Source organism: Hypanus sabinus, chromosome 6 (assembly GCF_030144855.1).
Source record: "Hypanus sabinus isolate sHypSab1 chromosome 6, sHypSab1.hap1, whole genome shotgun sequence".
NCBI lineage: Eukaryota > Metazoa > Chordata > Chondrichthyes > Myliobatiformes > Dasyatidae > Hypanus > Hypanus sabinus.
The window spans coordinates 70,785,929-70,808,096 of NC_082711.1; the positions used below are offsets into that span (position 1 = coordinate 70,785,929).

The following is a 22,168-nucleotide window of genomic DNA, read 5'->3' on the forward strand; positions in this document are numbered from 1 at the left end:
GACTTATTTCATTTCTTTTCTCTGAGTTCTATCCCAAAGTGAAAATAACCCGAGCGGCCTCAGTGAGATTGCTGGAGGAAGTCAGCATGTCAGGCAGCATCTATGGAGGCAAAGGGAAGGTCAAAGTTACAAATCGAGATCTTGCTTCAGGACTGTGAGAGCAGAAGGGAGCATGAAGAGGAGAGAGGGAGGAGTGAGACGAGTTGAAATTAGCTAAGGAGGGATTGATGCACAGATGGAACCAGGTGAGGCCAGCAGAGGTTTGAAATAAAGGCTGGATGGTGATGGTGGATAAATTGGCAGATGGAACCAGGTAAGGAGAGGGGAGGGGAAAGGCACAGTCAAAGGCTGTAAGATGATAGTGGAGTTGATTAAAAAGAGGGTTGATAAGCAGGTGCAATTAGTTCGTGGAGGGTAATGAATGTGGGTAATTTGGGTGTGTAGTTGGTAGCTAAGAGGGAGGAATGGAAAAGGTGAACTGGATAGAGTGAGAGGAGAGGCTTGAACAGACCAGGGAGTCTCAAAGAGTGTTCATTCCTTCTGGTCTACTTAGATTCAATCCTTCTTTGTCGTCTTTTTCATTCCCCCCACCTCCTTGTTGTGTAGATTTATCACTCTCTCCCATCTGGATCTGCCTTCATTACCCATACACCTCTGTACCTGGGTTTCTTCTTTCTTGGTTTACTTTTCCTACCCCTCCCCCATTTTGTTCCTTATCCTACCCCCCATTCCTCCATTTTTTCCTTATCAGTTTCCACCTGTCACTTACCAGCCTCTTTCTCAAAACTCTCCCCTCCTCCCCCCCGTATTTGATTATGTCTGTCCATCATCCTCCAACTCTCTGGGTTCCAGTTTACTAGTTTGCGGTGTCAACCTTCCCTCTACGCTTCAGCCTTATTGCTGGGCCTTGACCTGAAATGTCAACCATCCTTTAGCCCGCACTGATGGTGTTTAACCTGCTGAGATGCTCCAGCAGTTGCAGTCTCTAGTGTTTCTTTAGTCTCTCCTTATTGTTGGTATTTTCTCACAGACTTTTACCTTGAAGTGCAGCAAGATTTTAATCTTTCCTAAAAGCAGCTCCTGTAATCTGAATACAAAGTATTTTAATTACAGCTCAGTCAATAGTTTGTGTAGGTTAGCATCACCTTGTTACTTTTAAACTCAATATGCAATTTAGAAAATCTGGAATCCAATGCTTTTGTCAAACCTGTATCACTTTACAACTGTAATTATTTTTATATCTAAAGCTCAATGCCTTCTACTTCTCTACCCTTTCTAAAATGTAATCATTTGGAGAATATATCCTTTCATTGCTCTTTCCAGAATGTTAACTTACACTTATGACCATGAATTTCATATAATTTCAATTTGTTAATCCATTTTATGTCTTTCTGAAGTTGCTTACAGCCCCTTTCACAATTAGCCATTCTTTATCGAAAACTCTAATAATGCTCCCAGAAGCTCTCTCATACCATTATCAAATATATTCCAAAAATCCATGGGCATGCAATTAACTAGAATCCAATAAACAGTGTTAAAATCACAAGACTTAGCTTACTTTTCATGAATCTGTTTAGTGTTTAATCAATTCATTGTTATACAGGATCCATTTTATCCTCTGTAACTGCTATCCGTGGTCCTTCGATTTCAATCATTACAACTTCTTTCATATTTATCTTCAATAAATTAGAATTTTTATCATTAAGTTAATTTTTGACAATCCCCCTCAGTCTGTCACTTCCTCCCCTCACAACTAATTTACAATTGAGGTTTCCAAGTTAGACCACAAGATATAGGAGCAGAATTAGGCCATTTGGCCCATCGAGCCTGCTCCACCATTCATCATGGCTGATCCATTTTTCTCTCAGCCCGTCTCCTGCATCCCTTCATGCCCTGACCAATCAAAAATCGATCTGCCTTGGCCTTAAATATACGTAAAGTCTTGGCATTCACAGCTGCCTGCGGCAACAAATACCACAGACTCACCACTCTCTGGCTGAAGAAATTCCTCCTCATTCTTATCTAAAACGATGCCCCCTACCTTGTTCTACCCTTATATCAAATACATGCTCTCCTTTATTTCCCAGAATTAGATCGATGTTGCCTTTATCTTTGAAACTGTTTAGTGCCCAGTTTTTTTATTAAACCACTTCCTTCACTGCAAGGTGACACAATGCCATTGCAACGTTCATTTACATTTATTATTGTAGCTTTTTGTAGTTGGATGCAAATGCAACCTTCAAACTGTGAACATTATATTTAAAAAAAATTGAAACACAAGCGAGTGAAGATGCTGGAAATCTGGGCAACACACATAGGTACAGGAGCTCAGATGACCAGGCAACATCTATGGAAAGAAATGGTCAGTCAAAGTTTCAGGTCAAGACTGGAAAGAAAGAGGAGAGATTCTAGTGTAAAAGGTGGAGTGAAGTGATAAAACAAATATTGAATCCCTTATTCTGACTTTTTAAATTTAATTTTGATATCTACCCTGCCAACAACATCATGGGTTTCGGCATTGCATGAAAAAATACCCTCTAAGAATGCAAATTTGGGATGTACAGTACTGCAGTGGTTAGCATAATGCTTTACAGTATCAGAGACCTGGTTTCAATTCCTGCTGCTGCCTGTAAGGAGTTTGCATATTCTCCCTGCCACCATGTGGGTTTCCTCCCACAGTCCAAAGACGTACTGGTTGGAAGGTTAATGGGTCATTGTAAATTTTCCTGTGATTAGGCTAGGATTAAATCAGGGGGTTGTTGGGCGGTGTAGCTCGAAGGGTCGATTCCACGCCATATCTCTTCTGTTACCCTTCTTTGCATTCTTTTCAGTGACATGCTTAAATCTGTTCTGGTGCTGCAAGCAGCAGCGAGGTTATTAAATGCAGCTGTTTGACTCTAATTGCAGGAATTTCATTAGCTGCCAAGTGTAACTAGTCCATGATGTTTGTTTGCTTGCTTTCTGTGCTACTCTCACAAGTGCTGTCTTTTTGAAGTGATATTGGAGAGTGAACCTGCAAATTAGGTGTACAGTACATAATACCTCTTGTGACATTACTCTCAAATTAACATAGGAGTCTTCCCAACTACTTTTGAAAACATTTATTTCTCAACGTCAATTCGATTATCTGGCCAATTATCCCAAATTGCTTCCGGAACCTTCCTGGGATCTAAAAAAGATCCCTGGCATTGGGACGAAAGTGTTTAACTAACTATTGGATTGCAATAAAGAGGAGGGTCAAAGTGCTAGTAAAACATTAAATAGGGGAATACAGAGTCATTACTCAATTGTAAATACCTACTGTACAAATATTGCATCCCATACGCCTGGGATGATGTAGAATAGAACCCATGCAGAAGGTTTTGAAAAAAAGAGATGGGAAACCTAACTCGTAATGCAATTAACTGTGCAAAGGAAGGGTAAGTATTACACCCCGTAAAAGATTCTCATAAATCACAAAAGTGGTAATCTTCAGACCAAAGCAAATAATATTGACATTTCACATGGTGGCACTGAACAACTGGTAATGAGAATAAAAAACTTAGCAAAGCACCAGATTGAAGTGTAAAGGCTACAGCTATAGAAATTAGCCATCACAATTTAATGAAGAAGCTGTGAACAACCACATCATTTGTAAATAAAGATCAGAATTAGTAATACGTGAAAAATTCAGTGGAATGAGTGGATAAGGTGACAAAAAGAGCAAATGCAGTCCTAAATTTTGCAATTCAGGAAATGAAATGCAAAGGAAAGTCACATTGAATTGATAGAATACCTTCTGTTGACGGAACAGTGTATTTTTCTATCCTAACTGATGTAAGAACGATAATAAAACTGGGATAAAGGATAGCAACATTATATTAGAAAGTTATCAAGGATGAAAAGTTAGTAGTCTCCTGTCTCATAAATTTTATCAGCTTGAAGAAGTCTCGGCACTGTGTGGAAGATATGAATTGAAATGGTGGTATTAGGAAGAATGCCATAAACTTGAGATATTTCTTAAAAATGCACGTTATCTAGTGGGTTGTTAGAATATGGAACTTCCAGTCACAAAACATGATTGAAGTAGGGATTTTTTTTAAACAATTTGGTAGAAAGTTGCTTAAAATATCAAAAAAAAAGAGCTGAATAGTAGCTTAGATAAGTTGAATTAAGTGACTGAATATAAAGGAAAAAGATGAATAAAAGATCGGTCTTTTCTACAGAAAGAAATCATGAAGAATGTTGTGTAAGCAATAATTCTGTCAGTTTATTCTCCTAAATCAGTTCCCATATTATCAAGATAAATATGCAACACAGCAGAAAAGCCATTGAAAAAGTTATTGAAAGGATTCAGAGTGCATCTATTATCAAAGGCTGTATGTAGTATACAACCCGGAGGTTTGTCTTCTCCATAGACAGCTACTAAACAAAGAGCAGACTTTCCAAATTTTGTTTAAAACTTTTGTTTAAAAAGTCATAAAACCAGAACACTTTCTAACAAAAACCCAAAATCCTTAACACCTATTGCTGTATTCAAACCCACTCATGCACTGAAATACATAATCATTACAGACAAATTCTGTATAAAAAGAAATTGAATTCAGGACCAAAAATCTCCCCAAAGAAAATGCCAATATAGTAATAAGGGTAATGAGCAGATATAAAATGAAAACTGAGAGACCAGTTTGGATTTTTCTCTTTGACTCCATTTCAGCTACTGATAAAAGTTACACTTCAGCACACAGCCTGTGGTAGCATAGTCTACTATCTATCAGCTTTCAACTATCGTGGCAGCCTAAGCATCTTCAGGGAACTGCCAATTACAGGACAGCAGCTGAAGGATCCTGCCAGAGAGCTTTTAACCTGGCCCCTTTGCTTGGAAATGTTTGAGGGATAACTAATAACAGCAGAATGTGTCACTTGAATACAAGCCACGGGTGTTACAACACTGAAATGGTGAAACAAAAATAATAGCTCAAAATGGTCAAACCATTTTCTTTTTAATTGTATATTTCCTGTAGGAAACTGGGGGTCAGGTTTTACAGTCAGCAACAGAACTGTTTGCAACACATAAAATGCTGGAGGACCTCAGCAGGTCAAGCAGCATCTATGGAAGTGAATAAACAGTCAACGTTTCAGGCTGAGACCCTTCATCATAACTTGAGAGAATCTTGTTATATTTCCACTTGCCCAAATACTTCATATAAACTGGAGATTCCTGTCAGACAAACATGCCAAAAGGATTTGATGTTGGAAAAGATCTGGAACCTGGGTGAACTGAGGAAACAAAAGAATCTCCTTAACCAATCAAATTAAACAAAAGGTGATGAGCAACTCAAGTACTTGCACTTGAGAGCAGCAGGTTTAATAATGAATTCACATCTCATTTGGTACCAAAGGCAAAGTAAAGGAAGGAAAAGCCAGACAGAGTTAAGAAAAAAGAGAAAAATTAAAAAGAAAAACAATAATAAGGGGAAAATCTGGAATAAAAAAATCATCAATACTTAAACGCCGAATGATAGAGTTTCTATTCTTCAGTTTACAGTGGAAGTAATGTGTTACCAAAAGGCTATTTAGAATAGAATAGAGAAACATAAAAAATCCTCCATTAGTTCCTGCCTTTCTTTAAAAGCAACAAATTTAAGTAACGTTTTGGTATTTTAATGGTATATTGTAGTTTCTATTTTATCACAACAATTCTCACAGGAACATTCTAATTTACCCATTTAACCATGCAATGTGATCAATGGAGCTTGTCATCTCATTTACATTTGGTAATGATGAATATAATTAGTCTCATCACAAAATCTGACCTATAGTCCTTACAGTGGGGCTATGATACTTAACACTCAAAAGACTGATTGGTGGAATATTGATCACAATAGAAAACTTCACTCATCAAAATGCATCATTCAAATCAGTATATCCAAAGATTTCCTTGATTTGAAGTTACTTATTTCCCCTTGTAAGGCAAAGCTATATTCTCCATTCTGTGTGGTCACAACCTCATCTCATTTCATTTAAACACTAGTGCTCCCACAGTAGGATTTTCTTGCTAGCTAACTCCAGAGTCTAATCACAGTTAGTGAAATGAACTTGCTCTACAAAACATATAAGTTTGTTTAAAATATTTTTTAAGCTTTGGTCATAATGCATCATTATTCCATGAAGGTTTGAAGCTGAAGTTAGCAATTTCTTCCATTTGAATTCAGCTTGCTACACCAGGCCCTACTGTGCATTGTGTATCTGTATCCAGCCCGTGTAGAGCTACCAAACTCCGCTAACTGCATCTGTCTTAGGCTCATAAGCAGGTGTTTATTCCTTTTATTGTTTCACTGGATGCGAGTAATGAGCCAGCATGCGGTGAAAATAACAACTGCAAAATCTGCTGTGATTAAAAGGTTCGGAAGGACTGCTGCTCACATATGTCAAATCTGCAGGAGCAGCTCTGATTTCTCATGCAAAGCACATTTTCAATCTGCTTATTTACAACGTGTCCATGGCATATTTCTCTACTGTTACCATCCATCCATGTAACTCAGCATTGCTCTCTGAAGCTGCACTCTTCAGCTTTACTACCTCCTCCAAAGACAGCAAACAAAATGTCCGTCTGGATTTTATAGACCACCGGGATAGGTGTTCACAAAGATTTTGAGATCTCGGCAGGGCAGACCACATTTTCCATTTTGAAGCTTCGGTTCAGCGGGACATCTGGTGCCGGAAGCTGTGATATTGTTAAGTTTGCAGAGTAGCCAATTGCATTAAAGAATTCTCATATATAGCAAATCAAATTGTCAATGTTTTCAAAATACACACCATTTAAATGGAAGCTAAAATATGATAAGATTTCTGAAAGTAAACTGGGCACCACGTTATCTCAGTGGTTAGCATGACACTATGACGACATAGGGAGTTCTGCAGTTCAGAGTTCAATTCCAGTGCGGTTCTGTAAGGACTCTCAGTACGTCCTCCCCATGGAATGCATGGGTTTTTCCCAAATGCTCTGGTTTCCTCCCACAGTCCAAAGACATACTGGGTAGGTAGTTGTCCTGTGATTTGGTTAGGGTTAATCAGGGTTGTGGGGTAGCGGGGCGACATGGCTCAAAGGGCTGGAATGGCCTACTCCGTGCTGTATCGCTAAATAAGATAACTTTATCATAAGAATGGTGGCTGAAGGGATTACAATTCATAGATATAGAGTCATAAAGCAGAAATATCGGATCTTCAGTGCACCGAGTCCACATTGACCACCAAGCATCCACTGACACTAATCACCTCTTTATTTTCTCCTCATTCCCGTTAGCACCATTTCCCTTTTTCTTCTCCCTCATGATATTGAGGGGCAATTCATAATCACAGATCAGCATGCCAGTCAGCAATCTAAACCTAACCCTAAACCATGGTTCCTGGTGGAAAGCCATCTCAGGGAGAATTCCACACAAATCAGCACTGGAGGTCGGGACTGAACCCGGACCACCGGAGCTGGAAAACAACAGCTCTAGTAACTGCACCACTGAGCGATCCAATTTGATGTTTATTTACAGCCAGAGAGTTTGCTAAGCAATAATTATAGATTAGCACATTATGAAAACTCACACACATCTTGTATAGCAAACAATACCATTTTCAGGGTATTGCTGAAATTGGACATTTTTCAGGATTCATAAGGGTAACACACAGTTAATTCAAACAAGAACTAATCTTCAAACAAATAAAAGCTGTTCATGTGTAATTATAAGCGCTAATTAGTTTTGAAATTAAAGGAATAGCTTTGTAAACAAACAGTATTGTCTACAGAGCACAAGCTACTGGTCCACTGTTAAGAAGCTGTTCAAGAAATAAAGGTTGCTAAGTGACACAGCCAAGGGACATTCTCATATGCACCAGTCAAATGCAAGACAATAAGGTATTTTATTTGAACTGTATAAAACCAGGCATCAGACACCTTCAGCCAGGTTATTTTGCATCATTGTGACTGAGATCAAGGAAACTTACAGGCCAAAATTGCTTTGTCACTTAGCACATGAGAATATTTGCTTGTTTATCAAGAACTGGAATACTTGAGTGCCCAGACAGCCAGCTCTCATTGTACTAGTTTTGGATTTCTGGGTCCTCTGCCTTCAGAAGCTTTTAGATTATCCTTGTGAATCACTTTGGCCAAACTAGCATGTTTTGGAATACTCAGAGGTATCTTGTTGGTTATGATGTGCTCCCAGTGTTAATATGTACTTCAATGGAACCCTTTGTTGGCACTAAAATACTTAAAGCAAATGATGTAATTGTAACTCCTGAATTTGTGCAGAATTACCTACTGCCGTCCTTGTCCTTAAGAGTATAAAATCACTTAAGTTTTGTACTTGGAATTCAGGGAGATTCCACAGAGAGTGTTTCCAACAGAACGCCTGCTTGTCGTGTTGAATAAAGATCTCTCACATCTACCAATTTCAGTCTCCAATGACTTAGTCACAGTCACAACAGTGAGAACAATTTATAAAGATTTGATGTTTTTGTTGGTTCACCAGTTTCTTGAAATTATGCAGGAGAAAGGAACAACTTGTGCGAAACCAGCAAACCTTAACAGCAACTTCCGGACTTCCATGTTTAACCTTAGGCGCCACGGTACCATGGGTGCGAAGCTATGACAGCTCGGCACATTCCACCGTTTGAAGTTCAATACTGGCGCCATTCTGTAATAAGTCTCTATATGAGATCCCCATGGAATGCGCGAGTTTTCCCCGGATGCTACGGTTTCCGTTCACAGTCCAAAGATGTACCAGGTAGGTTAATTAAGTTATTGTAAATTTTCCCGTGATTAGGCTAGGGTTAATTGGGTTTGTCAGGTGTTGCTGGAGTGGCATAGTTTGAAGGGCTGGAAGGGCCTACTCCACACTGTATTACTAAATAAAATATATAAGTTAAATAAATGCCAGATATTGGTGTGACCTCCACTTAATATTGGTGTCAAACTTGATCAGTCAATACAATTATACAATCCAGGCCTCACGACTCCAAAGCTAACTGCAGTAATAAAAATGCATGCGTTATCACTTGTGACAGATGACCTTGAAGCAGCTGGTATCCATTGAGTCTCAATCCCAGTGTCATAGAACTACAGTGAGCACAGCTCCAGGGAGTGGAGGGAGCCAGTCAGCTCTCCAAAGCTGGTGTATATCTGTGCATGTGATGTGGCAGGGTGGGTTGTCAGGGGTTTTGGGAGACAGATCTGGAGGGCTTAATTGCAGGAACAAGATCAACTCATTCCAATGTCAAGGTTCTGGATAGTCGGAAAAGCAAGAGAGCAGATGGCTACAACCTGTGAATTTCATTTAGAAAAGGGATAGATATACAAAATCATTACCATAGCTTTCTGTTGACAAAGGTTCCCAGATCTAGAGGGCGTCACTGATAAAAAAACAATCAGTATTACTTACCAAAATGCAGCCACAGCTACCTCTGTGGTGACAGTGGTGCCACTCTGTGTGCTCAGGCTGTGCACTTGCAATTACACTGCCAGATCCAGCTCAAACCATATCATCGAGTTTGCTGAATCTACAACAGCCGTTACCCTCATCAGTAGAAATGATGAGGAGGCTGAGAGGCTTGTCAAATGGTGTGAGAACAATTACACGGACAAGACAAAAGAGATGATTGTGGACTTCAGTATAGTACAGGTTGACCACTCTCCATTGGTGTGCAATTTCCTTAATGTGCATGTAATGGGCAATCCAACCTGAACCCACCACACCTCCTCATTAGTCAAGAAGGCAAAGCAGCCTCAACTTTTTCTGAGGAGATTGAGGTGCGCCCCCATTCTAACAACTTTCTGCAGGAGCACCATCGAAGGTATCCTGCCAAACTGCAATATTGTGTGGTATGAAAGCTGCAAAGCATCAGATGACAAAACCCTACAGAGGATAGTAAAAGCTGCTGAGTGGATCACTGGGACCTCTATCCCCCTATTTGTGACATTTACTGGGAGAAATGCAGACAAAGGACTGTTGAGGACCCCTACTGTCCATCCCACAACCTCTTTGACCCACTGCCGCCAGGAAGAGGTAAAATAAGCATCAAGAGCATCCGGACTAGGACTGCCAGTCCGAGCAACAGCCTCTTCCCTCAGATTGTGAGAATGCCCTGACACCACCAGGCTCTCATCACTAGGACTGCCAGTCTGAAATGTTGAAATTTCACCTAGGGTTGAAATGTCCAATATCAGAGGGCAAAAATTGAAGGTGAGAGTGGGTAGGTTCAAGGGGGATGTGATGGTAATTTTTTTTACTCAGAGATTGTGGATGCCTGGAAATGTGCTGTCTGGTGTGATGGTAGAGACAAATACATTAGAGGCTTTTAAGTGATGTTTGGATAGGTACGTGAATGTAAAGAAGATGGAGGAACATGGACATGTTGCAGGTAGGAGGGATTAGTGTTTAGGTGTTTTTGATTTGCTTTTCGGCTGGTTCTGCACAACATTATGGGAAGAATGGCCTGTTCCTGTGCTGTATTCTTCTAGGTTCTAACAAGCTATTTACTGTACTGATTAATGTTTCCTGTTTACCTGCACTGTACAATGCACTTTGAATCATATTTTATTAACTTATTTGTTTAATGTGCTGAGTGTGATATATGTTTAGTGGGTGGATCGTGGTCCAGAGGAATGTTGTTTCATTTGGTTGTATTCATGTGCAGATATACACATGTTCAGATGACAATAAAGTTGAATGATCATTAACTTAACTCCTGCTGTCTATTTCTATGTTTGATTTTGCATTCAGTCCACTACATTCTATTAATGATCTTGTTCATAAGCATGATTGTTTATGAATTTTTACCATTCTTGCTGTGTTTTTTGTTCTGTCTTCAAAGACCTCATGAGATACCATTTGTTTCCAATGGTGGAAATAATATTTCTCTTTCCAGCTGGCCTTCTGCAAGGAAAAGTCCCTGGTCACTTGAAAGTGAAAATCTGCTGCACAACTGGAAGTTGACATTCTTATTTCAAATTCTCTGTGGATCTATTCCATTGCATTGTTCATTTAAATAATTAACAAATGTATACAATCTTCTGAATGATAATTCCAAACAATTTTTCAGCTTATCACTTTTAAAGTAATTAATTCCCTATCTAATCAAATGTTCCTTTCAAAAATGATTAAACTTGCAAGTGATTTTGCCAAAGTCCCAAAGGAAATAATTCAATTATTTCAACTTTTTAAAAATACTTAGCAAATAATTTAAATATATATAATTATTTATCAAGCACACAATAGAAAATAAACCATTTTAATAAATAAACCACTCTGCTCTTGTAGCTCATTTGATCATCTCCTTCATTCAGCACAACCCTGAAATGCTGTTTCCCTCATGCTCCCAATCACTTTCTCCTCACTGCATCCACACTATTCACAGCTCTCTATGCTACAAAGATGCTCTATCTCACATTTGCCAGAATTCTCTATTTGATTTCTTAGTGATCATCTCGTTGTGATTGATTCTAATTTCTCCTTTCGGGTCAAACGACCGTGTGAGTCCAGGGTCTGAAGCCCCGCGGTCATGGGATCAATATTGAAAGTTGAAGCCCAAAGTTGGTTAATCCAGAAGTCGAGGAGTGATGTCTGTGAGTCCAGGCTAGGGACAAACCCTCCCCCACCTCCCCTCTCCTCCAGGATGATGAGATCTGGGGTCAGAGACCTATTTGAGTCCAAAGTTCAAAGCCTGTAGTCAAAGCCCAAAGGTTGAAGACTAAAGACAGCAAATCAGAAGACAAAGGCCAAAGGGGGAGACCCCTGAAAGTATCTGAAAGTCGGAGACCCGATGACTGTGAATCTCTGGACCAGGGACTGGAATTTGGAATCCTTGATGGGATTGGAGGAGTGTGTGTGGAAGGGAGAAAAGGGCTTGTTTTGCTGTTGTTGCTGACGTTGTTCTGCTGAACATTGTGGGCATACTGCGCTGCTGGAATATGTGTCGACACATGCAGGCTGGGGCCTCACTAGACAGCGCTGCAAGACAATTTTACAGGAAGCATCTGGAGGCTTCGGAGAGGATGCTACCTGGATTAGAGGGAATTAGCTGTCAGGAGAGGTTGGACAAACTTGAATTGCTTTCTCAGGAGTGTCAGAGGCTGAGAGGAGACCCACTACAAGTTTATAACATTATGAGAGTCATAGATAATGTAGACAGTCACAATAATTTTCCCAGGGTGGAAACATTGAATACTACATGGCATAGCTTTAAAATGAAAAGGAAGTAGTTTGAAAAACTTTTATTGATGCACGATGGTGTGTACTTTCTCTGGCTGCGTCATAGCCTACTATAGAAACACCAATTCCCTTAAATGGAAAATCCTACAAAAAGTAGTGGCTACCACCCAGTCCATCACAGGTAAAGCACTCTCCACCACTGAGCACATCTAAACAGAGCATGTTGCAGGAAATCATCAACTATCCTCAGGGATCTCCACCACCCAGGACATGCTTATCTTCTCACTGCTGCCATCAGGAAATCAGGAAAAAGCCTCAGGGCTCACACCACCAGATTTGGGAATAGTTACTACTCCTCAGCCATGAAGATCTTGAACCGAAGTGGATAACCTCTCTCAACTGGAGGGAAGACCTTGGGATAATGGCACCTAATGTTGACTCCTTTACTTGCATCTTCAGAAACAGCTCTATTTCTATCTTTAATATCACTTTTGACCCTTTTCAGGGTTTTTTTTGAAGACCTTAACCTGGAGTTACATGCTGACTTTGGTTCGTTGCAGAAATGTGACCTGCTCACAGGGCTTCACGATCGGCCACTCCTCAATATTCCAAGGATGTAACCTGGAAGACTAGTGCTCCTTCAGGGAGCCGAATTTTCGTGGCTCTGGAGGCAGGCGGATTCGAGGTTGGTACCGTCGCCTGGTGAGACATGGGAGTACACAGAAGATCGAAAGCCGCGAGCTGGCTGCTGACTGTGTGCCCAGAGAGCTGAGTACAGAGCTCAGGAAAAGTAATGCAACAGACTTTTAACATCATAAATCGGCAAGTTGCTTGTTATGTCTCCCCTCTCATAGCCTAGTATAGAAACCTATTATCATAGTTGAGTGAAGAGGTCCTTCTGCAGTTGTACAGGGCCCTGGTGAGACCACACCTGGAGTATTTTGTGCAGTTTTGGTCTCCAAATTTGAGGAAGGACATTCTTGCTATTGAGGGAGTGCAGCATAGATTCACAAGGTTAATTCCCGGGATGGCAGGACTGTCATATGTTGAAAGATTGGAGCAACTGGGCTTGTATACACTGGAATTTAGAAGGATGAGAGGGGATCTGACTGAAACATATAAGATTATTAAGGGATTGGACACACTAGAGGCAGGAAAAATGTCCCCAATGTTGGGGGAGTCCAGAACCTGAGGCCACAGTTTAAGAATAAGGGGTAGGCCATTTAGAACAGAGTTGAGGAAAAAATATTTCACCCAGAGAGTTATGGATCTGTGGAATGCTCTGCCTCAGAAGGAAGTGGAGGCCAATTCTCTGGATGCTTTCAAGAAAGAGTTAGATAGAGCTCTTAAAGATAGCAGAGTCAAGGGATATGGGGCGGGCAGGAACAGGGTACTGATTGTGGATGATCAGCCATGATCACATTGAATGGTGGCGCTGGCTCGAAGGGCCAAATGGCCTACTCCTGCACCTATTGTCTATAGTCTCGCTGTGAAACACGGACATCTCGTTAGGGAGAGAGAGAGAGAGCCTGTGGTACGTCGACCTTGTACAAGATTCCCTTAAAGTTGAGTCTATGATGAGAAAGGCAAATGCAATATTTGCATTTATTTCAAGAGGACTAGAGTATAAAAACAAGGACGTAATGTTGAAACTTTATAAAACACTGGTGAGGACTCACTTGGAGTATTGTGAGCAGGTTAGGGCCCTTTATCTTAGAAATGATGTGCTGAATCTGGAGAGGGTTCAAAAGAGGTTTGTGAAACCAATTCCAGAATTGAATGGCTTGTCATATGAAGAGTGTTTGATGGCTCTGAGCCTGTATTCCCAAGAATTTAGAAGAATGAGGGTGGCTTCTTCTTGCCACCTACAACCGACTGAAGGAAGAGGAACTAGCTGAGAGGATTAGAGGGGTAGAGGCTGCTAATGAAGACAAGCAGCACGGGGAAGCGTGGCGCCTAGTCAACGAGATCCGCAGATGGAAGAAGTCCCCATCAGGTCAAATAAGTGGTAAAACAGCAGAGGACCATGTCCAGACATGGTTTACCTACTTCAAGAACCTGCTGGGAAGCCCTCCAACAATTACAGAAGAAGAAGAGGACATACCCACGATACTAATGCAAGTCGACATTGATGACTGCCCATTCACCATTGAGGAACTGAAGAAGGCCAACTATGCACTCAAACAGGGCAGGATGCTGGACCAGATGGGATACCACCAGATGTCCTGAAGGACTGCAACCTGGATGACATCTTGCTGGACATATGTAATACGGCACTGATGAAAGGTGACAAACCAGAACAGTGGTCACTCTCAAACATTATCCCAGTCCCCAAGTCTGGATCCCTCACGAAGACAGATAACTACTGCGGTATCAGCTTGCCCTGCATCTTAGCAAAGCTGCACAATTGGATGATCTTGAACAGGATTCTCACCGCCACTGACCCTGAGCTAAGATTCAATCAGAATGGTTTTCAGCAGAAGCGCACAAAGGTAATGCAAATACTTGCTCTCCGTTGATTCATTGAGGAAGCCAAGAAGAACAACTTACCAGTCATGCTTACTTTCATCTATTTTTGCAAAGCTTTTGACTCCATTCACCGAGGTAAAATGCTGAAGATCTTGAAAGCTTACGGAATGCCAGCCCATCTACCTAGAGCAATAGAGTCCAGCTATACAAGACCACGGCGAAAGTTGTATCACCAGATGGAGAAACAGCAGTGTTCGAGCTCCTAGCTGGTGTGCTGCAAGGAGACACTCTGGCACCCTACATCTTTATAATCATCCTTGATTACACTCTACGTCAAGCTATGACATCATGACAAGCTTGGTTTTACCATAAAAGCAGGATGAACCAAAAGGGTCAGACCAGTTAAGCTCACAGATCTCAGTTTTGCAAATGACAGAGTCCTGCTCTCTGACCAGATGGAGGAAGCACAGCAGCTACTGACAAAAGTGGAAATTGAGCGCAATAAAGGTGGACTTCACCTAAACACTAAAAAGAGAGTACATGGTGTTCAACTGCAATGAAGGTACTCTCAAGACCATAAAGAATGATACCATTAAGAAAGTCTTAGACCTCAAGTACCTCGGGTCAAGAATGATGAGTTCGGAGAAGAACATAAAGATACGGAAGGCGCTGGCGTGGAGGGCTACGAACGACATGAAGGAAATCTGGAGGTTGAACCTGACCTGAGGGCTCAAAAAGAGGACACTCAACAAGGCCATGTGAATGTCACTGGATGGTTGCTATACACGAATGCTCCGGATGGCTCTTGACGCGAGTTGACAACAGCACATGACGAGCGTCAAGCTCAATGACGACCTACTGATGCTCACCACTAAAATCGAGGTGAAAAGACTGCAACTAGCGGGGCACTGTCTCTGCCACCCTGAGCTACCCGCCAGCCTAGTCATCACATGGGAGGATGAACCCTCCCAAGAATATGGGCAACAAGCTCTAGAAGACAGCGGCACAGCTAATGTAGATGAACTGAACACACTGATGAGGGAGAGGGAGGAGTGGAGAGTCCATCATCATACCCGACGCTGGCCCCCCAGGCCTGAGTTGACGTGGTCGTAGTAGGGTGACTTCATTGAAACCTATCTAATGGTGATAGGCCTCAGTAGAGTAGATGTCGAAAAGATGTTTCCTATGGTGAGAGAGTCAAAGAGAACAGGACACAGCCTTAGAATAGAGAAGCATCCTATTAGAGTGGAGGTAAGGAGGAATTTCTTTAGCTAGAGAGTGGTGAATCTATGGAATTCTTTGCCACAGGCAGTTGTGGAGGCCAAGACTTTATGTATGTTAAAGGCAGAGATAACTAGACTTTTGATTAGTCAAGGCATGAATGGATAGAGGAAGGAAGCAGAAGGAACTTCTTTCATTCAGAATCACGGTCGGCACAGATTTTGTGGGCTGAATTACCTGTCCTATGCTGTGATGTTCTATGTCCTATGTTGTAACTTTCATGGTGAACTGTATTAAAGTGAAGCTCTAAATTAAAGTGAAATTACTATATTCATCTTGCAAATAAATCCTGGAGTAAGGAAGATCTTTCTCATAAATAAGTTTAAACTGAATTCTAATTAACTTTTGACTAAATTTTGTAGGGATTTACCATAGATGCTCTTTCAAGGTCAGCTCAGATGGTTTTGAGCTTTAATAGTTCTGTTAACCATATTGGAAATTATTCAAGTGAAACTTAGGTTAAATTAATTTAAACGAATCTAGCAATTATATTCTACAAAGCCAGTTAAAACATTTTGCATTATGTTTCAATTAATAACTTAAAATAACAGCTTAAAATCATTTTTGCATTTTGCCACATAATCTGCGATACAGCATCCGCTTTTCGTGACAATGATAGATTAAGTTTGTACAGCTTTACGTTTTTTTTGTAATGTAATTCTAAGTTGTTTTATCTTCCATGCTGAAGTCTGGAAGTTGCACTGATGGATACTATTCAGATTCTGTAATGAAAAATGGATGGCTTTACATATGACATTTTGACATTAACTGAGTTCAGTTAAGCTACAAAGGGAAAATGTTTAACCAACCTCCATGACCGAATAACAACAGTATTAACACTGAGGCAGGAACAGCTCAAAATTAGCAAACTAAATCCAACTTTGCAGAATCTCACATAGGTGGAGATTGTAAGCAGTGATAATGGAATGGGAGGGTGGAAAGGAACTGCTGAACATATCTTCCAGGGGTCAGACTAACCCATAAGCTGAACAAGAACCAAAGCACGCAGCTCAGTTAGGGAAGTTCCAGACTTGCCGAAGGTCTGGGACAAGCTAATAGGTCGTAACAAACCTATGACACAGAGATGGCCCTTTGGTTTATTATGTCCATGCCAGAGGAAAAAGAACCATCCCACTTTTCAAAACTTGATTCATGACCTTGAAGGTCACAGCACAACCATGTATTACTTAATTGTAGCTTTGCTTTTATCATCTTTTCACAATGTGTGTTCCAGAACCATATGATCATTTAGGTGAAGATAACTTCCCCTCAGTTCCTCTCTAATCCTTTAACCAATAACTTTAAAATTACTGTAAATCCCCTGATTTTTAATCCCTCAGTTCAGGGAAGTTGGCCCTATCAGTTACCCTTTCTATGCCCCTCATAATGATAAACACCTGAATCTCCTCGATTAGAGGAAACGACCTGAATTTATCTAAACACAATAGAACTGGAGATGCTGGAAATCTGAAACTAAAATTGAAAATACTGGAAATACTCATCTGATAAGGCAGTTTCTGTACAGATAGAAACAAGGTTAATGTTCCAGGTTAATGACTTTTTAGCTTATCCAAGCTTTACTCATAGATAATATTTTCCAAATAATGCTTCAGTCACTGTGATCCATTGCTGGACACAACAGCCCTCTCTTGCTCAGTTTCCTAAGCATTGGAAGGGAGATTGTGAATCTCAGAAAAAAGGTATGTTTTGATTATATTTTACTTCAACATAATTAATAATCACTTCACAGCTTAATGTGCTTTTTAATTATTGTTTATATTTGACTTTTGTTTTGTTCTTAAGCACTTTTTTAATAACTGCTAGCTGGCACCGGAGATGGCCAACTCTGTGTGCTAGCACTGTACTGCTGCCCCAAAATATCAAATTTTATGTCATCTAAGTCAGTAATAATAAATCTGATTCTGATCTAAAATGTTTTAAATATTCCCAATATTCATAATAATCTTAATATCTTTAAATGTCTCTAACATCTGAGTAACTTAAAAACAGATAGGGGTGCCTCCTAATCAGTCAGGAGGTGAATCTCCATCCCCAGCCCCACTTCCTATTGAAGTCTAATTGATCTAGAGAGACTCGGCCAGCTTGAAAAGGTCAGGGGTCAGAGCCGGAGGAGAGAGACAGATTGTTGTTTGGCTCACTGCTTGTGAAGTCTACTTGTTTCTGTGCTGAACGGAGGCTGTGGCCTGCAACTAACAAGTTCCTGGATTGGCTGTGACTGGCTTCGTAGCTGTGGACTCACTTTCCTGAGCTTCAGTTCTGAATGTTATTTACCTACCTTTATTGTTTGCACGATTTGTTTTTTTCCCCTGTGTTTTGGGAGATTGGCATTTTTTAAAATGGGTTCTTTTGGTGTTTCTTTGTTTAGTGGCCGCCTGTAAGGAGGTGAATGTCAAAGTTGCATATAGTACACATACTTTGATAATAAATGGACTTTGAGCTCGGAAGTCTGTTAAGATGGTCCTTGGACTGGGTCTTCAGAGACGCCTCACCAGACACTTCTTCCTTGCAACCAGTTAGATCAATTTTCCCTCTCATTACAGCATAGCTAGTATGGGACAGGACTCTAGTCAAATGCAAACCAATTTGGGTCAGTTTCCCTGAAGCCACTGGGAACTCGAAGTTTAATGTAAAATTGGATTTGTGGGCCCAAGTGAGGCACTGCATGGTGTGGAAGGTAAGAGAGGTTTCCAGATCTATTTTCATAAGCATAATCTGGAAATTGGAATTAAAAGCAAAAATGCAGTCAACAGTTAATAGGTCACTTCATATCCACAATGCAAAGAAAGTTACATCACATTGATAGACTTGTTGATCATCAATCCGAAATATTCACCGTACCTTTCTCTACCCATATATGCTGCACGACTTGCTAAGTAGTTCCTATACTCATCAAGTCCAGAAAAACACAACAAACAAGTACAAGTATACGAGTGCAAAGAAAACTGAAGATTTGGTAATTTACTCTATGCGATTACTTTATTAGATGTACTGGTCATCAAGATAAATCATAGAACACCTTCCTCTACTAGAGATCCATTAATATCTCATACTGAGCATTAATATTTGTGGCTTTCAGCTTATATATACAAAGGGTTCAGAAACCCATTTCTGGTAATGAACAGAAATATAGAATCATAGAACTTAATTATATAGTAGAAGGCCATTTAATCGCTCAAGTACCATTACTAGTACAATCTTCTGATGGTTTTAAATAAAAGGAAATTGCATTTCATAGAAAAATGGGAATGGACTAAATATTACGTATTTCTTGTGTAAGGGATTAGATTGAGTGAAGCTTATTGTGAGCAAAATATATACTAATGTAACTGGGAAGTTAAAAGAGATTCTAACCTTTGATGCTAAAGTCAATAAAATGCCAATAAACTGAAAAAAACCCCTGATCAAATAGATATTTATTATTAACAGAATATTGTCTGTGAAGTCTCACCATGGGAGCTGAGATTCATTTGTAATCATTAATTCTATCCATAAGCTCAAATTTCTATGGCTATTTTTCAAGTGGTTTTCCTCAGATATGTCTCTATAGTTACATTCCTGCACTGAATCAGAAGGTTAAGGGGCTAAACCAATCGCAGAGGCTGAAACTACAGTACAGCACTTAGGCAGTGTTGCCATGTTGGAGACATCATTTGTTTAGTCATGCTGAAGAACCCATAGAACTACTTCAAAACAGAGTTCTGCCTTCCTGTCATTCCAGCCACATTTACCAAACCCTCCCCTTCCCACCCACCCACACACATTATCTGGCCATTGTCACAATACTCATGGTAGGATTTTACCATTTGTAAATTGGGTGACTTACTTACAATAGTGGATATATGTCAGATTGCTTTGGGATATAATAACCTTATACAAGATGAACTGTTACTTGTTGCTCATCTTGATAGTGAAGAATTTTGAATGGAATCAAAAATACAAAAAAGTTTAATATTTTAAATTCAATTTAAAGCTTCAGACAATCCAAAATGGTTATAATTACACATATTCAACCAAGGGTCAGGGGTTCACATCACAAAATAAGCTGGCTTTCCTGTTTAGAGCTCTTTACTTACTAAGCATTTATGCCAGAGGTATCAGTGTTGGAAAATGCGACTTCTTTAACTTTTCCCCATCAGGTTTGGCTTTGATTCATCTTCCAAGCTGCCTGCTGACCTGGGACTAAGACAGTTCAAGGAAATCAGACTTTCCTTCTCCCAAAACTGCAAGTGTGAGCAATTCATTAAATTGACAGTGTGCATACGGTTGTGTAATCCATCACAAAATTACAATGACACAATCTTGAGTTGAAGGTCTTTAAGAAGCCGCAAATCTATGGAATCAGAACAATACACAACAGAAACCGGTCCTTTGGCTCATGATCTTGTGCCAAACTAAATAAGCTAATGACATATTATATCCATATCCAAGAGTCTCTTAGATACCTCTATCCTATCTGACTCCATCACTACTCCTGGTAGTACATTTCAGGCACCCTCTACTCTGTGCAAAGAGCTTGCCTAGGGCATCTTCCTTTAAAGTTTTCTCCCTCACTTAAATAAATGACCACTAATATCAGAAACTTTGAAGCTGGGATAAAGCTGTCTACTCTACATATAGGCCTCGTAGCTTATAAACTTTATCAGGTCTCCTCTCAGCCTCAGCCACTCCAGAGAAAACAATCCTAGTTGGTCCAAACCCTCCCTATAGTGTGAAAGTTGCAGCAAGGCAAGGGCTAAACAGCGGTGGTGTGTAGTCTGCCCAGACAAGGGAAACTCCTGAAGTGAGATCGCTGGAACCAACCTTGCCGTGGGCAGGGATGACTGTGACAGGGTGTACTCGAGCCAGACGAGTAGGGCCACTATAGTGAGACTTTTCCTGAAAGGTCTTCCTAAAACACAGTGTCCTTTACACAATAGGAGGTGCTGGAGACAGACAGGATCAGAATAATGGCAGGATGTGAAAAACACCTAAGGGACAACTTCAAAATATCAACAGCTGTCCATCTGAAGTTTTGACTGACCTTTAATACCTCTATTGTCTTTACTAACTTCAAAATATCATCGACTGTCCACTTGAAGTTTTGATTGACTTTTAACACTTCTGTTGTGAATGGCACGTGATCATATACAATTGACCAAATGGTTAATATCAGTAAAACAGATAAACCAATTCTTTTGAAAATAGCAAGATTTCTGTCCTGGCTTCAGAACAGTGTGGTGACAGAGCCACACTGTTCTTCTCAAGCACAAGTAAAATAATATGTTTGAGACGTAGGAGTGAGTGTGCTCTGGGCCCAGTTATTTTAAACATTTTATATTATTATTGGTGACAACAGTTACTTGGAGGTTCCACCGAGATGGCTAATACTTGACTTCGTTGATATAGGAGAAAGGAATTCAGCTCTGGTAGTTGATCGTTCCTAAATCATAGGCTGCTCATATTTGAGTCAGGGACAGAGTCTGGTTCTAGAATTAAAATTTCATCCTGTGTGGAGTAGTCAAGTACTCCAACACCTTAGTCACCGACATAGGAAACTGCATTATAAAAGGGTTGCTGTGGTCAGGGTTGTGTCCCGTGTAGGTTTGCCCCAGTCAGGATTGTGTCCCCTGTGGGTTTGCCCGGTCAGGGTTGTGTCCCCTGTGGGTTTGCCCTGGTCAGGGTTGTGTCCCGTGTGCGTTTGCCTCGGTCAGGGCTGTGTCCCATGTGGGTTTGCCCCGTGTGAAAGTCCCCTGTCACGGACCTCTGAAGGACTGTGGCAGTGTGTACATTTGTACCTTATGGACCAGAAAGCAGTAAATATGTTGAGAAGTTTATTGTCTGCCTGGAATGGACTAAGTGAGAGCCGGCAGATGCTGAAATGTGAGGAGAATGTAGGGTGGGTGACCTACAATGTCGATGTAAAATGCAAAAACAGTCAGATGAATCCTGTAAAAAAAGCAGAGAAAGTGAGCATAAGTTAAAGAAGGAAATGGCACAGAAAGAATAACAGTGTCTACCCCAGTGTTTGAAGAAAAGCAATTAGCACCAGAGTCCGAGGATGAACTAGACGCTGAATCCCTGCTGTCCCCGATTTGTCAGGTACAGTAATGTGCAAAAGTCTTGGGCACATACATATAACTTGGGAGCTTAAGACTTTTGCACAGTACTGTATTAATTTTATGTATTATACTGCTACCAAATGAAAAAAACAAATCTCATGATTCTGATATGAGTCT

At 40.5% G+C, this 22,168-nt stretch overlaps 1 protein-coding gene across 19 annotated transcripts in view; it reads right to left on the bottom strand.

The window, feature by feature from the left end:
* tpk1 (thiamin pyrophosphokinase 1) overlaps window positions 1-22,168 on the bottom strand; it is a 364,043-nt gene that overhangs the window by 118,734 nt on the left and 223,141 nt on the right. The window contains exon 14 of one of the 19 annotated variants that reach the window (XR_009512677.1): window positions 20,027-20,132. The exons of the other annotated variants lie outside the window; for them this stretch is intronic. The gene's annotated coding sequence lies outside the window, so the exon portion shown is untranslated. The remainder of the gene's footprint in view (window positions 1-20,026; window positions 20,133-22,168) is intronic. 19 annotated transcript variants of the gene reach the window in all.